Below are 8,482 nucleotides of genomic sequence, written 5' to 3' on the forward strand. Positions count from 1 at the left end.
TTGATGGCTACGTGTTGTTATCATGTATCACTGACACCCTACAATGAAAGGGGTTCTTTTCTTCTGTGTTATTATGAAAATTCCTTAACTCCAGTTAAATTACAAGAAAATATTGCTTAAACCAAAACTGAGAGATTTTCTGTAAGACATATGACTAGTGCTTTTATTTATTTGTTTGTTTGTTTGTTTGTTTGTTTGAGACAGGTTGTTTTTTGTGTAGCCGTGGCTGTCCTAGAACTCACTCTGTAGACCAGGATGGCCTCAAATTTAAAGATCTGCCTGCCTCTGCCTCCTGATTAAAGGGATTAAAGGCGACCAGCCTGATTAATGCTTTTCAACAGTGTTAAGTGAACGGAAAGACAAGCAAGTCTGAGAAATAGTTGCAGACTGGAGAACTTGCCATCCTCACGACCAGCAGCAACATAGTATTCCACTGAGTCCTGGAGTCAAAACAAAAATGCAAGTGGAGAAGTTGGAAAATTTAAATAGTATGCAGTTTAGCTATCAGTGGTGTCTAATATCAGGGCTGTCTTCCTGGGTTTGATGAACCTAAGTGCATCTGGTACTATTAACATCAGGAGAAGGCAGGTGAAAGAGATGCAAGCATTCGCTGTAGTGTCTTTATAATTTGTCTGCATATCTAAAAATCGTTTCAAAATCAAGTTAGAAGGATGTTGTGTTAAAATGCCTATAGTATGCTGGATGAGATGGCACTCACCTGCAGTTCCAGCATGTGGGAGGCAGAGGCACTGAGTCTGAGGCCAAACTGGTCTATATAACAAGCTCCATGCCAGCCAGAGCTACATAGTAAGACCCTGTCTCAAAATAAGAACCTAAAATAACATGTCCTCAGTGTTCCAATAAAATATTATCTAGCTAAGGGCCTTATTTTTGGACCCAGAAACTAAGCAAAAATCTAACCCAAATAAATCCTAAAAATTAAAACATAGAGAAAATAAAGACCCTTTTCTTTCTTTCTTTCTTTCTTTCTTTCTTTCTTTCTTTCTTTCTTTCTTTCTTTCTTTCTTTTTTAACACCAACCTTGTGTTGTGCTCTTCTTGTTTCTGTTGTTGCTGAACATCAGCCTTGTGCTGCCATCTTGGACCCTTCAACAGAACCTGTGAAGATAACTTGCAAATCGTGTGAGATTAGAAGTTGCTATTTTCTCAATTAGCTTGCTTTTTGTATCTCTGGGAGAACCTCAAAGGACATATTGTTCTAGGCTGAGGAAACGTTTCGTCCACAGCTAGGCCCCCAAACCATAGACAAAAAGAGTCATCATCATCATCATCAGTACAGAGCAGGTCGTTATCTTTGTCTTTCTTCCAGAGGCAAAAATGTGTAGCGTCATAGTCATATAAGTTTAAAGTTCCAAGGAAATCACATAGATTTGTTCCAAAAATAACCCACGAAAATAGTAAATTCCTGTTAGGAACTATTTGGAGCAAGAGAGGGAGAGGGGTGAGGGAGAGGCTGAGAGGGTGCTGGAAGTCACGGGTGGATGAGAGTTGGCTGGTCCTCTCTGCTCGTCACAGCCAGGGTATGAAGGCAGATGATGTGTCTGTGAGGCAGCGGTCAGCGGGAAGACCCCGAGAGTCTAGTGACCAGGTCTGATGAGTGTTAAATTCACGATGAGTTTGTCTCGTCAGGTGCACAGTGTGAAGGGGGAAAGTGATCCCACCAGATGATAATCACCAGAGCTTCCATTTAGAGTGGTGCATCACACTTCATTCTCTCCAAAGCCTGAAGCGGCAGGTCCTGTTATCATCCTTCATTTCACAATCGAGAAAGGGACCCATCAGGGAATTTACCCCAAATCACGCCCAGGTCATAATCATTAGGGAAGGTAGGAATAGAACCTAGCGTTAGGTGACTCTGGTGGGTAGTCTTGGTCTTCAATTTGCCTGCATCTGCCCTTAACTAAAACACAAGCCTCTGGACACTCCAGAGGGATTTTCTTCATCAGATTATCTGAAGCAGGAAGAACCACCCTGCAAGTGGACCACACCTTCTGGTAGCAGCCGGGAGGAGAGAACATGGAGGAAGGAAACTTCGCTTCGTGCCTGCTTGCCCACACTCTCATCGGCTATGCCATCTATCCTGCTGCTGTGGCATTCCTTCACAGATACTAGCACCTACTTCTTTGGGATTCCAAGGAAGACTGAAGACCAGCAGCTCTCCAGGAATCCTCAGTCGTTGCGTGCCAGGTTGGGAATGCTGAGACATCAGCTTCTCAGACTGAGCAACTGCCGGGTTCTCGGTCTCTCCAGTGAGACACAGCCATTGTTGGTCCACCCAGACTGCATCCTGTAAACCATTCTAATGAACACCCTTGGTCAGTTCTGTTTCTTTAAAGAACCCTGAGTAACACAGTGACCTCAGAGTTCATGCTCTCAGTCTTTAGTTAATGGTCCCTTAGTTAGCGGGTCAAAAGCTGAGCAGACATAGGAACCAACAAGGAAGAGGCACGCACAGGTAACAGAAGAGAGATTAGCATGTGTCAGGAGTACCTCAGATCCTTGTGCAGTTTTGACACAGTGTCTCACCCCGCAGCACAAGCCAACCTGGAAATGTGAGGTTTCTCGGCCAGGCCTCAACCCACAGTGATCCTTCCTCCTACCTTTGCCTCCCAAGTACTGGGATTACTGACATGAACAAACATGCTTCCTTCCTCAGATCTGCTCTTACTGTCTGAGATTGCATTCCAGGCTTAAAAGTTGGAAGCAGTAAGAAATGAGTAAGGAGGAAGAAAAAGTGAGGGCCCAAACTGAGTGCCTCTGGACATCAACTCTCATGTTCCCTCCCTAGTTCTGCTGCCATGCCCAGAAGGAAGACTGAAGGGCATGCTAAAGGCAGTAAAGCCAACCAGAAGAACAAGCCACAGAGAAGATCTGCAAAGGTTACCAGCTAACCATGCTTCCCTCAAGCCTATAAGAGGCCCCACAAAGAAGGTAGAGAATGTGCTCAAAGGGCAAAAAGGAAAAGCTGATGTTGGCAAGGGTTCCGGTAATCCTGCAGGCAACAGGGTTGCCGAAACAGAGCAGGTAAAGAAAGCTGAAGATGCCAAGGAAAGTGTGTGCATTTTCCATAACTGTACTCTTGGGGAACTGAACAGTTTGAAATAATATTTTTAATCACATTTTACAAAATTGCATAATTTTGCTTTGCTTTCGTAAGCTATCTCGTTAACACACAGAGCACTTCATTGTTTTATGGAGGGAGGAACAGATGCTATTCACAGACTGTCACCAGAGCTGGCTCAGTGAAGAGAAAACTCCTTCCCCTCCTAGTTTTTAGAGACTTCCTCTTGACTCCCGTAAAGGGAGAATCCCTGAGATGGACACACACACTGACCTTGGCACAAAATGCCTGGATGGTGTGGGAAACTTTTGAATTAAATTGTGTGTCCTCTTCTACCCCTACCATAAAATTTTACTTTACTCTCTTAAATCCAGAATCCAACCTGGACCTGACTCCCTTCAACTGGTCTCAGCCATCTGTCAGGCAACCAGGGCTTTGCAGCCATGTCACTGATATGGCAACCCTCAAAAGGGCAGCGGTTCCTTTTCTAAGAGACTGTGGGTCTGCAGACCAATTGCTCTGCCATCTTCATTTCACTTCCTGGAAGTCTGAGTCAGTTTGTGGAAGGTGATTAAATGGCACCCTGAATGTGAACTGCCAACTGCACGCTCAGATGAAGGTGTCGTTAGATTTTATAGTGCCCTTCTGATTTTGACAAATCCACAGCAGAAGGAGTGTAAAAGTCCTGTCGTACCACTAATGATTATGTGCCCGTGTGTACTGCCTAAAGTGCCATGATTGTGAAGAGTATCTTGAATAAAGACAGATACGAATTGTCACAAAACAAAACAACAAACAACAACAAACAAAAAACCCAGTGGGGTCAAAAGCAAACATGTTCTTTCTCTTTCTGTCTCCGTCTATCATTGTCACACAAGCACACATGTAGATCCTAGCAACCAACAAAATGAAAATGGAGCTACCACAGGCAACCACACACACCACAGAAACAGCTCCTGGCTCCTCTAAATGCCAGCCTTTTGATCTGCCGTCTCCTGCCCAGGCCTGGTACCGACTCTTCTCTAATAGTTAGCCACCTGGAAGGAGTAGTACCCGAAAGGCATCTTGGCTCTCACACTTTTGGACTGAAGACTCAGAGATAAGTTTGTCTCCATGGGAAGTCTTCCCCAACTAGTCTAAAACACTAGGATCTCCTGTTACAAGTTCGCCATCTCCCATCCTTCCCTACAGCATGTTTTATCGTAGTACTTAGTAAATCACTGGAATTAAAATATCTAATTTCTCTTTCCTCTCATTTACCTTAGTTCCAGGAGGAGGTATACTTTTCTTTTTCCCTTTAACACTGCCCTTCAATCTTCAGGTCAGTACTTGAGAGATGCTTAACACTTTTTGACTGAAAAGGAGCTGTAGGAGCATGAAGCTCCTTGCCTATGTAGTCTCTGTTGGAGAAGGTGGGTCTAGCTGACCTTCTGTCCTGTTCCCAGATGGGATCTGAGCCCTCAACACCATCCAAACAGGTTGTCTAGCTAATCACCACATCGCCTAGTTTTGCCTCCAGGTTGTCTAGCTAATCACCACATCGCCTAGTTTTGCCTCGGTCCTTTCTCTGGGGCTGACTCCTCCCTCTCGCTCGAGATAGGCTAGCACATGCTAACCAGGACTGAAGAATATGAATTGGAAACTTGTAGTAAAGACAGACGTGCCTAACTGGTTTGTGTGTATACTTTATCTAGAAAAATGAGGTTTTATTGGGGGGGGGGGGGGGAGACAGCAGTACGCACCGATGGGGAATAAAGAGGAACTGGTGAGGCTGTATAGTCCTTATGTGCTTTTTTGGATCCATTCTCCATCTTCTTCCTTTATCACCAGCGCTAACTGGGTTTCCAGTTGGACCTGATCAATGAGAAGCAATGACACAAGACTTGAAAATGCAAGAGAAGGGCTGATAGACAAATTCTCTTGGCTGCACCTCATTCCAGTGACAGGTTACTGGTTCCTTTATCAAAGGCCACATTCCCCTGCAGGAAGGCCTCCCCTAATACTGTCTCTTGTACTGGTTTGAATCGGCCTCTTCTCTCTACTTCTTTCCCGCCTGGAAATGGCTCTGCTGCTGGCTCTGTGGTACTCTACAGTTTCCCTACATCCTGTTGTATTAACATAAATCATAGCTTCATTAAACTTACTTCAATTATCTGTTTGGGTTCCATCTCTTTCCTCCCAGGCTCCCGACTAATGTAACTAACAATTTAAAAGGGAATGGATCTGCTGCAGGACAAGAGAAAGATCACAGGGACAGCTTTCTTGTCAGGTAGAAAGACTGGGTCTGAGATTACTCATGAGTGTGAGAGATGTAGTGCAGATGAGGTATCCTGGAAGATGGTCATGGCATTTAGTGACTATGGCAACAATGTTGAGTGCGAAGTCACGTGACTTAGAATGACCGTGTCTTATAAAATAACCCTGGAGGGCAAATAGAGAGAAAAGGACAAATGTACAACCATTGAATGTACACCACAGAGCATTTCTGGAAGTGCTATGGTGTATGCGTGTCCTTGTGTGTTTGTGTGCGCGTGCATGCCTGCACATGCATGCTCATGTACGTGCACACATCCCTGTGGGTGCATGTGCCCGTGTGTGTGTGCCCTCGAGGCCAGACACCAACGTCAGGTCTCCCATAGTTGCTATCCATCCTTATTTCTGAGATCCGTAAGATCTCTCAGTGAAGCCGGGCTTTGGCTGGCTGGCGAGCCAACCACCCGGGGACCTGTCAGTTTCTGCTTCCCTGGAGCTAGAATTCTGCTGTGGGCCGCTCTGTGCCATTCTTGTGGGGATGCTGAGGACATAAACTCGGATGACTCAGCTTGTTAGGCGAGCATTTTACCACCTGAACCACCTCCCCATCCCCTGTGGGCCACCATCTTAGATCTGTTAGGTACAGAAAAAAAAAAAAAATGTGATTACACACAGAACCTGATTGTGCAGGCTGTGGTATGTCAGCTGAATGCATGACGCCATTAAAATTCTCTGTGTTCTCTCAAAGCTTTGAGAGAGGAGAAGTGGGAATTTAAGTCATTGAGTGGGGATATTTAAGCAAAAGTTATGGGAACAAAATCCCATACAAACATTTGCCGGTACAAACATCCGCTTTATCCTGCTCTAAGGGAACCAGACTCCCCCTGAATAAAATTTTACTAATAACTAAATGTTTCCATTCATCTTTTTCATTTGGAGGGTGATGAAAAGCCAGACTGGTCTTGGAGAATGCATTTATTCACACCTGAAGGGGGTGAGTTCTGTCGAAGTTTGTTCTCTTGGTGCCGTGACAAACACCATAACAAAGAAGCAATTTTGATGAGGAAAGCGCTTATTTCAGCTTATAATTTCAGTCCAAACAGTCCATCACAGAAGGAAGTCAGGATAGGAACTCCACACAAGAACCTAGAGGCAGGAGCCATCAAGAAAGGCCATTTTCATAGCTTTCTTCCCCATAACTCCAGTTAAGTTCCGTCAAGTTGTGTCAAGTTAACAATAAAAACTCACTGGGATAATATTTTCAGTCTGGAACCTGGCATGCACATGTTGACCTAAATAATTTATTTTCCTATTATCAAGTGTCATCGAAAGTGATTTCCTTTTACACTTCAGGGAGCACAGTATGCCAGCATGGTCTTGTTTCACAGCTTTGTGGGCTCTATTTTCTCTCTCGATAAAAATCCATGGAGAAACACTTGCTCTAGCATCTGCCGAGACGTCACAGTGGCGCATTGTATCGGTCACACGATACTAAGTGTACTTGTTGGGCAGATGAAGAAACAGCCTCCTAAATGCCTTAATAAGACAGCAGGCACACCACAGGGTAGAAAATGAATTCTGAGAACCGTTAGTGGCCTGATAGACGTGTGATACTTATGGGCATGATGCTCAAACTTAACACGTTTGAGCATATCTTAACATATCTTCTCTAAAGTTAGAAACAAGTTGTTCCCATCACCCCCTCAAACACACGCACGCACACTCCACCTCTTTGGAGGCCGCCTATACTGTCTGAAGGCACATCCCTCATGTGCTTTTAAACAAGTAATACAGGACACATCCAGTTCTAAGAAGTGTCTGAAGCAAAAATAGGTTCTGCTTCAACTATAGGCTGCAGTCAAACCGCGCTGCTTCTTGGGCCCCATCACTTTATAAGACCAATTGCACTTCTGTCTCCGTTGGTGTTTTAGGAACTTGACACGAGCTACCACCTGGGGCCATGGTGATTTCCATGGCCTGTGCTGATGCTAAGGGCCATGTCTCGGTGTGTGGTCTTACTGTGGCCAGCTCTGTGCTGATGTCCATTTTCTGTGCTACCACGGAGGGCCACGGGATGTCTGTGGTCTGTGCTGCAGCCAGGAGCCATGCTGATGCTTGTGAGCCATGCTGCCTCTGGGAGCCATACTGACCTGAGCCACCTGTGATGCCACCCAAGCCCATGGTCATGTCTGGGGCCATGACTGCAGATGCACAGTTAAGAAAGGGGGACACGGAACACTTCCGTGACAACGCCTGTCCCCACCCCAATGCCTCCCAACACCCCTCACTCTCCACCGCCCACCCCCCACGCTCAGTCCATGGTGTTAGGATCTGTGCCTTTCTCTCGGTTATGGAATGTGGGCCACTGCGACCGAGGAAGCTGGCCAGGAGCAGGGGTGAGGGTGAGGGTGTTAGGGTCTGGAATTCGCTGAAGGAAAAACCCTGATTTAAGTAGTATGTAAAAGCAAAAAGCGTTTATTCTGCAGAGAATTCCAACACCTGGGGTCACTGCCTTTACAACATGGCAGTGACCGCAAGGGGGGCTCAAAGGCCCCTTTTAAAGCCAAAAGGGGGAATTCTTACCGTGGCTATGTGAAGTCTGTTGGGATTGGCTGTGTAACCTCAATCAGGACTGGCAGGTGCCTAGGGAGGCTACATGACTCTGGTCAGGACTTAGCTGCTTTTCAAACTGGTACTTAAGCAACCTTACCTTCCCCAGGCCAGATGTTTTCACTGTTTCGGATTGTTTGTCCCTCTTCTGTGGTTTTTCCTGTAACTCTTACTCCTGTTCTGTCTAGCAAGAAAATGAAGCCTGTCGTGGAGTTGGTCAGGCTTATTTAGCCAGATTCTCTCAAGGCCTGTCCAAACCCTGAAAATCTCATCTTGAGACTGGCAGGAAGGACTCTCCCTCCCTGTTCTGGGCCTGTGTGCACATAGCCTTGCAACCCTCTGCCACCCTCGGGGTAGTCCTGTAGCCTGGTGGCCAGGTTTCAGCTTAAAACTTCCTGTTTCTTTATTTAAAAAAACAAAACAAACAAACAAAAAAAACACGTTGTTCTTTTTTATTATTATTATTCCAGCTGGCACCTGGAATCCCTCTCCATGCAAATGAAGCATTTCCAGCACCTCAGCCCCAGCCCAGGATGAT

The sequence above is a fragment of the Psammomys obesus genome, unplaced genomic scaffold (genome assembly GCF_907164565.1).
Source record: "Psammomys obesus unplaced genomic scaffold, mPsaObe1.curated_primary_1811, whole genome shotgun sequence".
Lineage (NCBI taxonomy): Eukaryota > Metazoa > Chordata > Mammalia > Rodentia > Muridae > Psammomys > Psammomys obesus.